Source organism: Mustela erminea, chromosome 6, assembly GCF_009829155.1.
Source record: "Mustela erminea isolate mMusErm1 chromosome 6, mMusErm1.Pri, whole genome shotgun sequence".
NCBI lineage: Eukaryota > Metazoa > Chordata > Mammalia > Carnivora > Mustelidae > Mustela > Mustela erminea.
Window position 1 is genome coordinate 20,235,121 of NC_045619.1, and position 19,255 is coordinate 20,254,375.

The following is a 19,255-nucleotide window of genomic DNA, read 5'->3' on the forward strand; positions in this document are numbered from 1 at the left end:
TACATATTTCCAACTAATAAATTACTGATGAAAAAAAGAATTGGAAAATAATTTTAGAGGCCTCACTGAAATATGAAGGATAAATTTTGTCTAAAGGAGCACTGCGAGGACAGAGTAGAATTCAGACTCACGGAAAACTGAATCCAGATCTTTAAAAAAAGCCACAGAAATGTGTTAGCCATATTTAATGCCAACAAGCCAGGGGAGTGGAACATGGTCAGGAATTAGGTTATCTGAGGGAGAAAAGTTGTGCTTCACCCAACTGCAGAATTTTTTTTTATTAAGAAGAGGAATTATCTTACAATTTGAAGGTAGAAATTTAGAGTTGGAAGTTACCTTAGTGGTTAACTAATCTGGTGACTTATATATTGATGAGAAAACTGAGCCTGCCAAAGAAAAACAATCAGTCTACTTATCAGTACTGGAAGGCCACAGTAAGAAGTCTATTAAAAACCCAGAAATGGGACCCTGTGTGGCTCAGTTGGTTAAGTGTCTGCCTTTGGCTCAGGTCATGATCCAGGGTCCTGAGATTGAGTCCCACATCAGGTTCCTTGCTCAGTGGGGAGCCTGCCTCTCCCTATGCCTGCTGTTCCCTTACTTGAGCTCTCTGTCTCTGACAAATAAATAAATAAAATCTTAAAAAAAAAAAAAACACAGAAATGAGGGAAATAAAAGCAAAACGATGTGAACTGGGCCAAATAGTAAATTCTAATAAATATTAAGAAATGATGAGTGGAGAAGGGAGTTGGGGGAAATTGGAAGGGGAGGTGAACCATGAGAGACTATGGACTCTGAAAAACAATCTGAGGGTTTTGAAGGGACGGGGGGTGGGAGGTTGGGGTACCAGGTGGTGGGTATTATAGAGGGCACGGATTGCATGGAGCACGGGGTGTGGTGCAAAAATAATGAATACTGTTATGCTGGAAATAAAAAAAAAAAAAAAAAGAAAAGAAATGATGATTCAAATCAGAATAAGGTTTCGTCAGCCAAGCAAAACAAAAACAAAAACAATAAAGCTCATAATAAACAAACATGAGTAGTGCCCATCCAGACAACAGCCTAAAAGTTCAAGTATACCAAGAGCCAGACAGTCCTGAGACACAATTTTACTTTCCTTTATCCACTTAACTGCCCTTGCTCTAACAGCACTCACCTGACAATCTTCAGATTAGGATTTGGTTTCTATTGCAGGGAAAAAGTAATCATACTAATGTTCCCACGGACCCAGAGACCAAGGTTCTCAGTGTGGCCTAACAAACTGGCACCCTGAATTTCTTTCTACACTTATATCTCCTCATAATGGCTTAGAATGAATCTGCCCACGGATCTGGTTTCTAAGTCCATAATGCTATGAGCCCGAGACTTGTTCTTGGGAAATTCACCCAGGTAAGGCCAGCCATGCAGGGTAACCCCTTGGGAGACCACAGGCAGCCTTTCCCTCACAATGCCTGTCCCACTCTGACACTCAGATGCCTGGCCAATTGTGAGTCTTTTACTCCTAGGTGTTTGTGAGCAGAACTAACATAACAGCATCAAGCTGGTTTTCTTCCACTCTGTCATGCTCCCTACCATGGCTATATGTTCCATACTTCCAGAGAGATGCAAAATGAATTATCTCTAGACCCACAAGACTCCAGAAGAATGTAGACAATTTTCAGGTGACAAATGAAAGGGCTAGGAGATGCTTTAAGTCAACATCAGACAGTACATGCAGTCTGAGTCTGCTACCACGAAACAGACCACTCTTGAAAAAAACATTTCTCCTTGCCCCTTTTGTAGAGGATTATTGGGGTAAAGGAACCAGAACTATGAGTCAGTGTGGCACTTCTAGCTCTTATAAAACTCCTTTCAAGGAAGTATAAAATGTAAATGATAATAAATAAATAAATATAAAATAAATGATAATAAAAATAACACTGTGGAAATAAATGGCATAGGTACTTGGAATGTTGAATTCCATATTAAAATATATAAAATGTAGATCATGGGGAAAATGTCAAAAAAATTCATGAGTATTGCCATGAGAGGATGAATATGGGGAAGATGGTATGCTATAAGGAAATTCATGAGGAATCCTTACTGGCTCAGCAAATTCATATGGTCCTCCAAAAATTAAGATTTCTCAGAGGTATAGATAAAGGACCTGGTCCACCAGAGGTCTCTTCATACAATGGCTAAGTCCATGGGGGAGAGAGATATGTAAACAAATAGCACATAAGACATCAAATATACTACAGATATGAAAAGTTAACATTTACTGAAGACTCAGCAGTTATATCTTCAGAAATGAATTATCAGTCAATAAATTACATGGTCCATTTAATTCTTAATTACTTTGGGAAAAAATGTTAATGCTAGTCATCTATTAAATGTCAGGCACTGTGTTAAATATTGATCATTACACCATTAATGCCTCACCCCTACCCTACAAGACAGAGAAGTCATATCCACCCTTTACAGATAGCAAACTTGAGGTTCAAGAGGCAAAGTTACTTGTCCAATGTCACACAAGTGAGTAACTGAAATTTTAACCCTCATTTTTTCCACTGTAGCATGAAATCTGATGAATTTAATTAATTATATACAAATATATAGGCTTTTTGTGTGTGGGTTTCTGTTTTTGTTTTTTAGAGAGGGAGGGGGAGAAGCTGAAAGAAGGGAGAGGAACAGTCTTACAATGGCTCCACACCTAATGTAGAGCATGGCATGGGGTCTGATCTCACAACCCTGAGATCATGACCTGAGCCAGAATCGAGAATTGGATGCTTAATTTATTGAGCCACTCAGATGCCCCTAAATAGGCTGTTTTAAGTCTATAGTGGTTCTAAATAATTTAACAGGGCAGCGTTAGAAGGTATGTTATGCTGACATGACTTGGACACAAACTCTTATGAAACCATCTCTTCTCTCTCTTTTCTATCCATTTTGAAATGTCTTCCTGGTTTTTGACCATCTACCAAATACCTTAGTAAGAGCCAGTACTCTTATACTTCTCATTCACCTGTCAGCACATGGCTATCCTATTTCTCCAACTAGCTCAAGAGTCTCTAAGAGCAAGGATCTTATTGTGTACTTCTCAGAGTCCTTCCTCAGCTCTGAAAAAAGTACACTCCATACAAAGATATGGGATGACAATTTGCCTTCAGTTCCATCTCCTTCTGCATGTTGCATTCTACATGGTGCAAAGACTCCTCGGGAATAGGCAGAGCAGAGTTAAGAACCAGCCAAGGAAATGACACTGAGTATGTTGACCTGTGCAACAAATTTTTAATTTCATGTTTCCTATATCATTATATATTCATCATCTTTCCCAGACACCTTAAGGCCTGAAACCTGGTTCCTTTCCTCAGCTTTAGCAGACAGCTTCCTCCCCAATGCAGTTGAGAAGATGGAGCCAAGGCAATGTCAAGTTTCTAATCTTACCACCTTTCTACCTCAAAATACCTTTCAAAAAAAGTATCTTTTTTTCTTGAGACCTATCATCTACCTTACTTGATAAAAGATATGCAGGCAGAGCCTTGAGAAACACATCCTTTAGGGATGAAGAGGGCAAATATAGTGGGTGTTAAAATGTGAGTGCTGGAATCAGGATTTCTGGGTTCGATTCTGGGTCATACCATATTCTACCTATTTTCCTTACTACAAGTTATTTAGTCTTTTGTGCCTCAGTTTAATCACCTGTGATATGGGGACAATAACAGTTTCTACCTCACAGAGTCATGAAAATGAGTTAATACCTACAGAGTGCTTAGGGCAATGCCCAGCACACAGCAAGTGTTCAGTGCAAGGCAAAGGTCATCATTGCCTCTATCATATCAGTGACTTCTCTGCACTTTCCTCTCTCACTCCTTAGGCCCTACAATTTAACACCATTGCTTCTGCTCATCTGTTTTTAAATTTTTCCATTGGTTTCCATGACACTCATGCTTGTTACCACTCCCTCTCCTAACTGGAAATTCTCTAACTTGTTCCCAAAGGTGGGGGTGTTAATTTCCTTGGGCTACCATAACTTATTACCACAGCTTTGGTGGCTCGAAACAACAAAAATATTTTATTCCTTTGTTCTGGAGGCTAGAAATCTGAAGTCAAGAAGGACTGTGATCCCTCCAGAAGCTCTGGAGGTAACCTTTTCTCCTTGCTTCTCTCAGCCTCTCATGGGTTCTGGCATTCCTTGGTATTTCTTGCCTTGTGACCACATCACTCCAATACCTGTCTTCATGGTCTCATCACCTCCTATCTCCCTCTGCCTTTCTCTTATAAGGACATGCATGATGGCATTAGAGGCCACCTGTAAGACAGGATAATCTCTTTATCTTAAGGTCCTTAATCGCATCTATAAACTCTTTCCCAATAAGGTCACTTCCACAAGCTCTGCATATTAGAACATGGATGTATATTTGGAGACTATTATCAGTCTACCACAGTGGGTTGTTTCCCAAGGTTTTAACTTTGATCTTCTCTTTTTCTCTATCCCCTAGCCAAGCAATCTTCAAGATTCCATGTCTCCAGCTCTTGTCTTCATGTGGTCCTCTCCCAAAGTCACTCTTGTTCTGTCTCCCAAATTTCAAGCCCATATTTCTTACTTGGGCTGCCTTCCCCTGAGAAATTCGATGACTCCACAGAAATACAATAAATGTTTAATATTTTGATAAGAGAAAACAAGCTCATATTTCTTTTAAGTACCTCACAGTTCCTTAAAATCTTATCTAAAATTGAATATTTTTCTCAATAAAATAAAATTCTTTGGTGCTCCTTCTTTCTGGCTCACTTCCAAGGTTCACTAGCTCTGGCTGCATTGCGCAGTAGAAGTACACCCATGTAAAAACGATTCGCTTTCATCTAAATGTCACTCCTGTGATTCAGAAGAGCTCAGTGCCATGGGAACATCTGCAATTCTGTCGATGTTTTACAACTTGCAGCCAGAGCATCTCTGTGTTGCATCACTCTCCTTGTCATTTCTTAGATAAATTACTTTTCAAACCACTGAAAACCTATGTTTTGAATGTCACTACCATGAGCAAAACACAAAACTCACCTATTCCTGATTAAGAAAAAAAGTAATTTGTGCAAGGGGATATTTATTTCTAGTTTTCTCTTTTTTTCTCAGATTTAACTACAAAGTAGAGAACGAATCCAACACTTCCTCTTACCAAAACAGTTATGAGAACAGAGATGAAAATTCTCCTGGCTGCTTCTCAGGCTTAGAACTGCTTTCCCAAACTTCTGGAGCTTTTCTAATATCCTCTTTTTTGGGTTCAAAGTACATTTTACAAAATATTTATAAAATAGGCTGATACCCTCCCATACCCTAGGGAGGAAGAAAATTCAAACACATAGATTGCACATAGCCAAGGATGTACCCCAATTATTCTTAGCTTAGGTCAAATCCCATCACAGGGACAGAATTTGTGCAACCTCAGTCAGATGAGCTCAGGTGGACCCATAGCAAACATTCTGAGGAGCTTTGAGTATCAGAAATGGTGGGCAACTGAATGTGGGTACATTCTAGGGAGCAATCACAGATGCTGAGATGTAACTCATGTAAGACCTCTCTGGGGGCCTGAAGATGGAGGACTATTTAGTCTTAGTAGACCTGATGATAGGATTTGCTACAACCCAACCTTCCTCCATCATACCAGGTTCTTGTGTGTGTCATGTCACCTGTTTGGTCTCCCTGCCTTGTAGCAGGCTATTTGACAGATTGGCATCAACATGTTGCAAAAATCTAGCAGCACCAACACATCAAAACATATCAAAACTGCCAAGACACTGTTATTTGGAATTTTTTGACAGTTTTCTATCTAAAGCCACATGAACTTGGCATTCAAGCACTTTGGTAAAAGACAAAAATGCTAAGGATTAGATATAATATTACCCAGATTTAACTTTTAGCTCAATGTCTACATAAAGAATTACAGAACCAGAAAGGATAGGAGACTATAAGAATGTATAGCCAGCATTACTAAATCAAATAAAGTGCTGGAGATAAATTACCAGGTTTCTCTCCCTTAAACCCACCTAAAGATTCTAGATAACCATTTTTGTAATTACTTTCTTTCCTGTGCCTGGGTCTGATTTAGAGTTTCTCCCCCCCCACCCCACACTACAGAATTCTACCAGAAGCACTTCATTTCAGGAAACCACGGTGACACAGTGAATGATTGTCCTCAGTTCATACCTCCTCTCTATCATGTGATCCATCAGTCCTTCCCAGTAGGGAGAGAAAGTATGTTTCCTGCTCTGTTGATTTTGGACTTGGTCATCATGACTTGCTTCAGTTAATGAGATGCTACGGGACATAATGAAAGCAGAGAAATGAAATGTGCTTGCATTGCTTTGCCTGAGTTACTTATTCCCTGCTCCCTCCCTACTTCAACACTTCTGAGGATCCTCTACAAGATCTACTCCTATTGGATGGCCCCTTTTACATGGCTCTCTTTCTGCTGGGCTCTAATATTACCCTTGCTTCTTTACAAATAGTTAAGCCCCTCTGAGGCGAAGAGGTGGAGGAGTAAGGCACCCTATTTCAACAGGTCCCCTGAATTGAGCTGGATATCTACCAGACCATTCTGAACACCCACAAAATCAGCCTGTGATGTAAAAAGATACACCTGGATCTCTACAAATGGGATACCTCATGGTTGGTCTCAAGATATAAAGTGGGGAGCTATGATTCTGCGGGCAGGTATCAGAAGATAAACGGAAGGGGGAGGTGGAATCTGGGATCCTGCACCACCAGAGCCCAAAAGCCTCCAGCACTGGGGACCCGGCACAGACTCGCAGACCAGTAACCGCGGGAAAAGGACTTTAAGGCAGCCTCCCAGACTGAAACCTGGAGCTGTCAGAGTGCACATGTGAACAGGGGTTAGCTGGCAGTTTTAGAAGCACAAAGGCCAGAGACATGCCCAGACCTGGAAGCGAGGGCTGGGAATGCTGCTGTGGGGTGCACAACCCAGGACACTGCAGTTTTTAGCAGCACAGATGGAAATGGAGAGTGTGGCCTGGAGAGCTCACTGGAGAACAGACTGCAATCTCTCTGCTCTGAGACATGTTTAGATATAGTCACTCCTACTCTGACTCTCAGAAGAGACGCAGAAAGCCACCAGGAAAAGACCTCAGGGAACAAAAGTCCCCCAAACTGGTTTTTACTGAGCCCATTCCCCACCCCACTCCCACAGTGGGCAGGGCAACTCTGCCCAAACAGGTTTGCCTAAGTAATAGTGTGGCAGGGCCCTCCCCCAGAAGGTAGGCTGGAAGAACAAGAGGCCAACAAACAGGTGCATCTTGCTTGGGTTGTGGTCAATAATTTGGACTCTATACATTCCCTCAACCACCTCTCAACAGAATGACTAAGAAAAGGTACCTCCAACATAGGAAAGATTCACAGACTCTGACCTCTACCACAGAACAAATGTATATGGATATAAGCAAGATGCCAGAAATGGACTTCAGGGTAACAGTTATGAAGACAATAGCTAGAATGGAGGAAACCATTAATGACAACATGGATTCTCTAAGGGCAGAAGTGAGAGCTGATCTGGCAGAACTTAAAAATGCTATCAATGAGATCCAATCTAATCTAGAAACTCTTAACAGCTAGGGTAAACAAGGCAGAAGAACTAATTAGTGATCTAGAAGACAAACTTATAGAAAAGAAGGAACAGGAGGAGGCCTGGAACAAACAGCATAAAATCCATAAAAAAAGAATTAGAGAAATAAATCATGCCATGAAACGTTCCAATGTCAGAATTATTTGGATTCCTGAGATGGTAGAGAGAGAGAAAGGATTAGAAGATATATTTGAACAATTCAAAGACAAGAATGAATGAATGAAAGAAGCATTCATGTCCTAGAGGCAGAGAGGACCCCTCCCAAGATCAAGGAGAACAGACAAATGCCCCAGCATATAATAGTAAAACTCACAAATCTTAGAACCATAGGAAACCATATTAAGGGCAGTTAGGAGGAAGAGATTCCTTACATACAGAGGGAGGAATATTAGAATAACGTCAGACCTGTCCACAGAGACCTGGCAAGACATATTCAGGGTACTAAATGAGAAGAACATGCAGCCAAGAATTCTTTAGCTGGCAAGGCTGTCATTCAGAATGGATGGAGAGATAAAAAAGCTTCCAGGACCAGCAGAAACTGAAAGAATATGTGACCACTAAGCTGGACCTGCAAGAAATATTAAGGGGGGTTCTCTAAAAGTAGAAAGACCCCAGAAGTGATATAGAACAGAAATGTACAGATACAAACTACAGAAACAAAGACTTCACAGGCAACATGATGACAATAAAATCATATTTTTCAAAAATCATTCTTAACATGAATGGCCGATATGCTCCTATAAAATGACACAGGGTGGCAGATTGGATAAAATGACAGGATCCATCCATATGTTGTCTAAAAGGGACTCATTTTGAACGTAAAGATATACCCAGATTGAAAATGAAGAGATGGAGAACCATCTTTCATGCCAACAGACCTCAAAAGAAAGCAGGGGTAGCAATTCTCACATCAGACAAATTAGATTTTAGACTAAAGACTGTAGTTAAAATACAAAAGGACATAATATCATTTTTTTTTAAAGATTTTATTTATTCATTTGACACAGAGAGATCACAAGTCGGCAGAGAGGCAGGCAGAGAGAGAGAGGAGGAAGCAGGCTCCCCGCGGAGCAGAGAACCCGATGCGGGACTCGATCCCAGGACCCTGAGATCATGACCTGAGCCGAAGGCAGCGGCTTAACCCACTGAGCCACCCAGGCGCCCCATAATATCATTTTTAAAGAGTCTATCCAACAAGAAGATCTAACAATTGTAAATATCCATGCCCTCAACATGGGAACAGTCAACTACATAAGCCAGTTGTTAACCAAAACATTCCACTCATTCTTCTCAAGCACACATGGAACCTTCTCCAGAATAGACCACATCCTGGATCACAAATCAGGTCTCAACTGACACCAAAAGACTGAGATTATTCCCTGCATATGCTCAGACCACAATGCTGTGAAACAGAAACTCAGTCACAAGAAAAAGTTTGGAAGAAATTCAAACACTTGTAAGCTAAAGACCATCCTGCTCAAGAATGTTTGGGTCAACCAGGAAATTAAAGAAGAACTTAAACAATTCATGGAAACCAATGAGAACAAAAACATCAAAACAAATGGGATATGGCAAAGGCAGTCCTAAGGGGGAAATGCATAGCCATCCAAGCCTCACACAAAAACACAGAAAAATCCTGAATACACAAACTGTCTTTACACCTTGAAGAGCTGAAGAATCAACAACAAATTAAGCCTAACCCATGCAAAAGAAGGAAAATAATTAAGATTAGAGCAGAGATCAATGAATTAAAACCATAAATACAGTAGAACACATCAAAGAAACTAGAAGTTTATTCTCTGAAAGAATTAATAAGATTGATAAACCACTGGCCAGACTTATCCAAAAGAAAAGAGAAGGGACCAAATTAATAAAATTATGAATGAAAGGGGAGATATCATTACTAACACCAAGGAAACAGAAACAATTATCAGAAATTATTATCAACAGCTATGTGCCAGTAAATTAAGTAACCTGAAAGAAATGGATGCATTCTTGGAAACCTATAAACTGCCGAAACTGAAACAGAAAGAAACTGACAACCTGAATAGACCAATAACCAATAACAAGATTGAAGCAGTGATCAAAAAACTCCCAAAAAACTAGAGTCCGGGACCTGATGTATTCCCTGGGGAATTCTACCAAACATTCAAAGAAGAAATAATAGCTACTGTCCTGAGAAACAGAAGGAAAACTTCCAGACTCATTCTATGAGGTCAGCATTACCTTCATCCCAAAACCAGGATAAGACCCCATCAAAAAGGAGAGTTTCAGACCAATATCGCTGATGAATATTGATGCCAAGATTATCAGCAAGATCCTAGCTAGTAGGATCCAATAGTACTTTAAAAGGATTATCCACTAGAACCAAGTGGGATTTATCCCTGGTGTGCAAGAGTGGTTCAGCAGTCACAAATAAATCAATGTTATAGAACAAATAAATAAGAGAGGAGAGAAGAAACCCATCCTCTCAATAGGTGCAGAAAAATTATTTGACAAAATACAGCATCCTTTCCTGATTAAAACTCTTCAGACTATAGGGATAGAGGGAACATTCCTTGATTTTATAAAATCTACCTATGAAAAACGCACAGCAAACATCATTCTCAAGGGGGTAAAGCTGAGAGCCTTTCCCTTAAAACCAGGAACATGACAAGAATGCCCACTCTCACCACTATTGTTCAACTATTCTCTTTCTTCACAGATGACATGATACTCTATGTGGAAAACCCAAAAGTCTCCAACACCAAATTATTAGAACTCATATAGCAATTCAGTACTTGGCTGGATATAAAATCAATGCCTAGAAATCAGTTGTTTTCTTATACACTAATAATGAAACTATAAAACGATAAATTAGAGAATCAACTCCATTTACAATAGCACCAAAAACTATAAGATACCTAGGAATAAACCTAACCAAAGAGGTAAAATACCTATAGGAACTACAGAACACTCATGAAAAAAATCAAAGAAGACACAAAAAGATAGAAAACCATCCCATGCTCCTGGATAAGAAGAATAAACATTGTTAAAATGTTCATGCTGCCCAGAACAATCTATACTTTCAACGCCATCCCAATCAAAATACCAATGGCATTTTTCAAAGTTCTGGAACAAACAATCCTAAAATTTGTATGGAACCAGAAAAGACCCAAAATTGCTAAGGAAATGCTGAAAAAGATCAAAAGCTTCTGCACAGCAAAGGAAACAATCAACAAAACAAAGAGGTCACCCACAGAATGGGAAAAGATATTTGCAAATGATACTACAAAGGGCTGATATCCAAAATCTATAAAGAACTTCTCAAACTCAACACCCAAAAAACAAATAATCAAGTCAAAAAATGGGCAGAAGACATGAACAGACATATCTCCAAAGAAGACATACAAATGGCTAACAGACAAATGAAAAAATGTTCATCATCATTAGCCATCAGGGAGATTCAAATCAAAACCACATTGAGACACCACCTCACACCAGTTAATAGCAAAAATTGACAAGAAACAACAAGTGTTGGAGAAGTTGTGGAGAAAGGAGAACCCTCTTACACTGTTGGTGGTAATGCAAGTTAGTGCAGTCACTTTGGAAAACCATGTGGAGGTTCCTCAAAAAATTAAAAATAGAGCTACCCTTGATCCAGCAATTGCACTACTGGGTATTTACCCCAAAGATACAGATGTAGTGAAAAGAAGGGCCATATGCACCCTAATGTTCATTGCAGCAACGTCCACAATAGCCAAATTGTGGAAAGAGCCAAGGTGCCCTTCAACAGACAAATGGATACAGAATATGTGGCCAATATACACAATGGATTATTAGGTATCAGAAAGGATGAATACCAAACTTTTGCATCAGCATGGTTGAGACTGAAGGAGATTATGCTAAGTGGAATAAGACAAGCAGAGAAAGTCTATTATCATATGGTTTCACTTATATGTGAAACATAAGGAATAATATGAGGGCATTAGAAGAAGGAAGGGAGAAATGAAGGAGGGGGAAATTGAAGGGGGAGATGAACCATGGGAGACTATGGACTCCAAGAAACAAACAGGGTTTTAGAGGGGAGGTGTGTGGGAGGATGGGTTAGCCCGATGATGGTTATTAAGGAGGACACATCTTGCATGGAGCACTGGATGTTATACACAAACAATGAATCATGGAACACTAAATCAAAAACTAATGGAAGTACTGTATGGTGACTAACATAACATAATAAAAAAAAATAGTTAAGCCTTCACAGTTGCTAGACCCTGAGTGCTTCTGTACCTCTTAATTTCCTTAACACAATCCCTCCTATGCAACATGCAAAGTATCACCTTTATTGGTCTCTTCATTTGTTAGAATTCTGTTTTCTACTGCACTTTGGTTATTAGAGACTTGGAAATCCATCCTTTTCAATTTTCACATGTAAAGGTACTACATCCTCATAAGTCAACAACAATATCACTGAGAACTTCCTTGGAAGGTTCTCAAAAACTTCATGTGTGTTATCCTTCATCCTTATTCCCCAAGATTTTCTTATTTTGTGACATTTTGGTCATCTTTATTTTTTTTCTTCACTATTCTGAATGCTAATCTAGACCTGGATTTCTCACTTCACTTCATCCAGCAATATTTAACTTAACCTAAATCTTTACATTCTCACACTGGTGAGCACTGAGAAAAAGGCTATGGAATTCTTGTCATTCCATCAAAGTTTAAGGGTTTTCCTTGTGTTGTGTGGCCTTAGACAAAATGTACCCCCCTCCCCACCCTGCCATCATACACACAGATATAAAACTTCTAACCAGAAACTTGTCGTAGGTTATATTTAAGGATATAAACAAGATGGAAGTAGGCAATTACAAGAGTATGGTTTAAAATTAATACTTTGGGAAAGAGCTCTTTGTGAGACCTTCAATTGTTTATTGATTGATGCATGGAACAAACATTTGTTAAGAGCTCACTCTGCTAAGCACTTGATTCAAGAATTCAAAGATTAAAGGATAAAGTCCTTACACTCATGGAGCTCAGAGTCTGATAGAGGAGGCATACCCCAGTCCTAAAGAAGCAAAGAGCTAGGGATTCCAATGTCATCTGGAGAAAGATAGCAACATTTCTTGGATTTAAAAAAAGATCAGGTCATTTTATCTTTCCTTAAGCAACCAGTGAAAAGGCATCTCTGGTTTTCCTAAAACAAATGGAACAATTTGACATTTTTCATAATAGAGTGGTATTGTCAACTGTTACCATATCCCAAGTACATACAGTTCGCAGTAGGCAACAAAAATAATGAAGAAACTAGGTATCTCCTTTATATGGTAAAATTCACACATTGTGAAACAGTAAACATTGCAATTGCTAAATTTCAGTGGAATCACTTATTAAGTGGTATCTCCAAGTGAGCAACTTAAATAGCCTAACAACATTATTCCTTAAGATCCTTGGACTCAACTTTAACTTATCTTGGCAATCAATAAGACACTTCTAAAAGTGAAACAAAATGGTTTATTGCCAGTAACATCAAATGATAAGCACTAACCCCCTAAAAGGAACAGTGCTTTATGTGAGATTTTGGTCATTTAAGTAAGTGAGCAAAAATTTAGTTAAAAAGAATTCCTTCTTACAAAATAACATTTCTACTGACAGTGACTGAGCTCTACACCCTCCAATGACAGAAATAAGGATGATGAAGGTAGAATCTGTGTTCTGGCAAGGAAAAAAAGTATGTGGAAGTAACTCTAAAAGAAGGGGGAGGTGAAAGGGCCACAAGGGAGGTACGATTCAGAATATATACACTCCAAGCACACTTTTCCTATAAAGAGCCATATAGTAAATAGTTTGGCTTTGCAGGCCATATGATCTCTGTTGCAATTACTCAGCTTTGCTCATATAGCTCCAAAGCAGCTATTGACAATTTATAAAAAAAAGGAGTGTGACTCAGTTCCAATGAAGTTCTACTTTTAAAACTAGGCAGGAGGTCAGATTTGGTCCGTGGGCTATAGTTTTTCCACCCAGAATTATGGGGGAAAGGCTATTAGGAAAGTCTTCATGAAGACGGCAGTACATCGCTTCTCAGCCTTTTGGCTAACAAGTGAAGAGGGCAGTACATGGTGTCACTAAGTCTAGACTGATGGGTATGTTTCTAATCAGCAAAGATGGAGGGAAAGAGCATTCTTGGAAACAAGGGCATTGAGGGTATGAAAGAACAGAGTGAATTCATGGGAGGAAGAGGTGTCCAGTTTCAAGCATGTTTAAGATATGTGAGCAGTAACACTGGCTGTTTAGACTGAGATAACTGACTTTTATATGGAATTTTAAAATTTTTAGATAATTTGTCAAGAGCCTTGAACACTGCACTAAGAGTATAATCTTCATTTTAGGACAGCAAGGAATCACTGAAGCTATGTGAGCAAGGTTGGGAGGGTGTATCATCAGAACAGGGATTTAAGAAGATATTGACTACTTCAACTGCGGAAATAGATCAGGCTAAGAACCATAGAGGCCTGGATCAGAACCGTGGCAATAAGGATTCAAACAGATTCAGAAGAGACTGAAAGTAGATTCTGTAGAATTTGATAAACTTTTTGAGGTTTAGGGGTGTGAGGAAAGAATCAAAATTAACTTTAGATCTGAAGATGGTTAGCAGAAATAAAAACAGATGGGATATTTGATAGGCAAGATGTTGGGTTAAGCTTTGTATATGTTAGGTTTCTGGCTCCCCCTGGAAAAATAACTTTTTCCAAGGTATTAATTTTAAGCCACAGACTTTGGAGTTGGACATCCAAATAAAATGTTCACCCAGCACTGCCAGAAATAGAGGTGTAGAGTTTGGAAATGTTTCTGGCTGCAGTTCTTTGTCCACAACTGCACTGAGGGGGTGAGTGAAGGAGACAGATTAATGCTAAAGCTCTGAGAGATACTATAATTTTTGTAGAAAAGAAATGAGATCTCAGATAAATCTTAATGGAATTTCTAGAAAAGGAGTAAACAAAATAAAAGCAACAATAGTTAGCATTTGTAGAGGGTTTACTATGTGCCAGGCATCATTCTATGAGTAATAAATACATTAACTCATTTAATCATTGTATCAATCACACATGAGACATACAAATTCTTTATTTCCATTTTATAGATGAGAAAATTGAGGTACAGAAATAATATGTAACTTACCAAAGGCCACACATAAGTGGCACAGCCAAGATTTGAACCCAGACAGCCTGACTAGCCTACACAGCAATGTTGCTCTAAGGAGAAGTAGGAGAAGTACCAAATTGCTAAAGGAATGTTGAGGAAATTGAGAACGGAGAAGAGAAGAGTTCAAAGTACACTGAGACAGAAATGGAAGTTAAAACACAAAAAGCTAAAGAATGAGAAGATGGTCAGTAAACACAGAAAGTGAAGACAGTGAATCCAATACACTGAATTCAAGTCCTATGGCAGGCAGCACCATACACATGGCAAAGAGGAGTTTGCAAATTTGATTAAGGACTTTGTATGGGGAGATTATGCTGGGTGAAATAAGGAAACCCAATCCCATCATCCGGCCTTAAAAACAGAGACTGTTTTGTGGCTGGGGTCAGAGAGAGATGCTCAGTTGTTGGCTCATGGAAGGGACATGAAGCAAAGAATATGGCAGCTCTAGAAACTGGAAAAGTAAGGGAAACAAATTCTTCCCTAGAGACTCCAAAAGAAACACAGCCCTGCTAACAATTTAATTTAGGCAAGTGAGAGCTATGTCAAACTGCTACCTTGCAGAACTTTAAGTTAATAAATTTGTGTCATTTTGAGCCACCAAGTGTGTGGAAATTTGTTACCATAGCAATAAAACACTAATCCAGGTTCCCAGCTCTCCTTAATCTGATTAATATTTTTGCTAATAATTCCAACACCCTGGTCTACTGGCCAAACCCAAGTCGCCCTCATTGACAATGAGCCTTTCCCAGAGTCAGTATGGCGTCCCAGATGTTCAAGGCAGTGTACTGAGGGAACAGAAAAGAGACAGATGGCTCTGTCTCAATTTCCTTAATCAATATTTAATTTAACTGACCGTAAAACAAATGTTAATTCAAAAATGTCTAAAAATTTATCAAAACTAACTTCAGAATACAGCCCACTAATTATTTACTGATTCCAGCTCTATGCTAATAATGGTGCAATTAGATTTCTAGCTATATAATGTGCTTCTATAGACACTTGGTTTAACAAATGTTTGAAAAACAGGAACAAAATGACACTAAGTTACATGCACTATGAAATATAACTTTTAAATCAAATTTACAATGATTATTTCCAAAAGAACAGTGAAGGTTATTTATGTGATTTGAGTTATAAAATTGATCTTGACTAATTTCAGTATTAATTTCTGATACAGTTAATAATTAATGAAAATTTGCCTAGGAGACAATTTCTATATTTTAAGACCCATCTGAGATACCTTAAATTGTAAATGTTTATTTTTTCCTTAAACTTTTAAAATAATCTATCCCTTACATTGCAAAAATATTTAGCAAAAGGATTTGAGATAACTCAAAGCAAGATATATTTTTTCTAAAGGATCTTTTAAAACTGTTTTGTCATTTGTTACACAGTGTTGAAAGTCTGTTCAAAAGGCAACATTAGCCTAAATAACATGTTAGTCCAGAGGGACTTAATAGATATATACAGAACACTCTATCCAACAGCAGCAGAATACAAATTCTTCTCCAGAGCAATGGAACATTCTCCAGGATAGATCATAAGCTGGGCAACAAACAGGTCCAAATAAATTTAGGAATACTGAAACCCTATCAATCATCACTTCTGAAAATAATGATATAAAACTAGAAACAAATTATGAAAAAAAGAATAGTCACGAGTATGTAAAGACTAAAAAACATATTCCTGAATATGTCAAAGAAGAAATCAATAAAGAAACCAGAAAATATGAGCCAAATAAAATGGAAACACAACATACTAAATGTATAGGAAGCAGCAAAAGCAGTTCTAGAAAAGAAGCTTATAGTGATAAACACCTACATTAAGAAAAAGAAACAGGGGGAGAGGAAGCAATATGGAATTGGAGACTGAAATAACATCAGGTCCCAGGAGTTGAGCTAGATAGTTATCAAACCTTCTCAACACCGACAAACTCAAAGCAGGAGATCAAAGAAAAGAAAAGCAGCAGTTCTAGGAACAGAAAATCAACCACTTTTGGGAAAGTAGGACATGCAGAGAAGTGAATCCAAAAGGACGAGAAGTTAAACTGTGGGGGGAGGGGCTGGCTCCCAGCAAGCAGAGGAACAGTGGAGTGAAAAACAGAACTTTTAGAGAAGTCTGCTTGACTGAGGGACATCACTACAGAAGCTAAGCATGGATGGAACCCTTGTGGGGACAGTGTGGTCTCAGGACCCACAGGGTCACACAAAGACTGGGGGTGTCTGAGTGTGGCAAAAATGCCAGGTATCAAACGGAGAAGCTGGCTACAAAGATGGAGCTGAGGTGGGGGCTCTTAGCTCAGGGTTACCTTAAACCATGATCCAAGACACAGTCGTGTCACTGCTCTTAAAGCAGGGACCCCACAACTGGCATATTCAAAGAGCCCCTCGTTCTTCCTTCTGGAGCAGCATAGGAATGTGGCAGGAATCTGCTGCGTTTGGAGACCCCAAATGGAGGTAGGCACCAGAGATAGAAACACTCAGTCACAGGCCGGGTAAGCACAGAGCATGACCAGAGACCAGGGAGATGGGAGGATCTGACTGCTTTTCTCTGAGGGAGCACTGAGGAGTAGAGCCCCAAGCTCTCAGATCCTACGGGAAGAGATTGGGAGGCTACCATTATCATTCCCGTCCTCCAAAGCTTTACAGAAAGCATTTAGTAAACAAAAGCTACCAAGACCAAAATCTCACAGATTACGTAGCCTGACCCCTGGCAAGGGCTGTGCAACTCCATCTTGGACAAAGACATTTGAGAATCACTGCAACAGGCCTCTCCCACAGAAGATCAGCAAGAACATCCAATCAAGACCAAGTTTACTAATCAATGAGAACTGCGAAACTCCAGAGGTAGGGGAAAGCAACACATAGAATTTGTGGCTTTTTCCCCATGATCCTTTATCTTTCAAAGTTGATTTTTTTTATTTTATTTCTTTCTTATTCTGTTTTTTAAACTTTTCCTCTTTCCTCTTTAAATGTTTTTAAGCTATTTCTCTTATCAATACCTTTTGAAAAAAAATCTTCTTAAATTTTCATTATTATATTTTATCCCTTCATTGTATTTAACCTTATTACTGTATACATCTAGGTTTTATATTCTTTAACATTTTGAGATATAACTTCTTATAGATCAAAATATACCATAAATCGAGCTCCAGCCTGAACAAATTCTTCTTTTAATTATTTTTCTATTCCAACCAAATGATCAAATCCTCTTTTAGACTCTTTTTAAATTTTCATCATGACAGTAATATTCCATCTCTACATATTGTTTACCCTTATTTTTTGTATATATATAAGTTTTTCTTTCTTTAAAATTTTGGGAGGCAGTTTCTTCTCAGAGACCAGAATATACCCAAAATCAGATGGGTGGCTCTGTTCTATTCACCAGTCTAATATATATATATATTTTTTTATTTTTATTGTTTCCCTCTTTATCCTCCCCCCAGTTTTGGTTCTCTTCTGATTTGGTTAACATATATTTTTCTTGGGTTTTTGCCACCCTTTTAGTATTTTACTCTCTCATTCACATATTCTTATATGGATAAAATGACAAGGCAGAAAAATGCACCACAAAAAAAAGAACAGGAGGCAGTACTGATGGTTAGGGACCTAATCAATAAAAACACTGGTGATTTAAAAAAAAAAACAAAAAACACTGGTGATATGTCAGAAGTAGAGTTCAGAATGATGAATATCAAGGTGCTAGCTGGGCTCAAAAAAGGCATGGAAGATATTAGAGGATCCCATTCTGGGGAAATAAAATCCCTTTCTGGACAAATAACTAAAATCTAAGCAATTTGAAATTTAAAAAGCTATTAATGAGGTATAATCAAAAGTGGAGGCTCTTAATGCTAGAATAAGTGAGGCAGAAGAGAGAATTAGTGATATAGAAGTGATTATATTAGTGATATAGTGATATATTAGGGATATAGAAGACCAAATGACAGAGAATATAGAAGCTGAGCAAAGGAGAAACAAACAACTACTGAACCACGAGGGAGAATTCAAGAGATAAGTGATACCATAAGATGAAACAATATTAGAATAATAGGGATCCCAGAAGAAGAAGGAAGAAAGAAAGAGAGGGAAAAAGGTATATTGGAGCAAATTATAATAGAGAATTTCCCTAATATGGCAAAGAAAACAAGCTTCAAAATCCAGGAGGCACAGAGAACCCCCTCAAAATCAATAAAAATAGGTACACACCCCCATCATCTAATAATAAAACTTACAAATCTTAGTAACAAACAGAAAATCCTGAAAGCAGCTTGGGACAAGAGATCTGTAACATACAATGGTGGAAATATTAGAGTGGCAACAGACTTATCCACAGAGACCTGCCAGGCCAGAAAGGACTGGCATGATATATTCAGAGCAGTAAATGAGAAAAATATGCAGCCAAGAATACCATATTCAGCTAGGCTATCATTGAAAATAGGAGAGAGAAAAAGCTTCCAGGACAAAGAA

At 38.6% G+C, this 19,255-nt stretch overlaps 1 protein-coding gene across 7 annotated transcripts in view; it reads right to left on the reverse strand.

The window, feature by feature from the left end:
- The window catches only part of ANO4 (anoctamin 4), a 445,901-nt gene that overhangs the window by 245,680 nt on the left and 180,966 nt on the right, over positions 1-19,255 (reverse strand). Inside the window, exon 2 of one of the 7 annotated variants that reach the window (XM_032346624.1) lies at positions 6,179-6,289. The exons of the other annotated variants lie outside the window; for them this stretch is intronic. The gene's annotated coding sequence lies outside the window, so the exon portion shown is untranslated. The remainder of the gene's footprint in view (positions 1-6,178; positions 6,290-19,255) is intronic. 7 annotated transcript variants of the gene reach the window in all.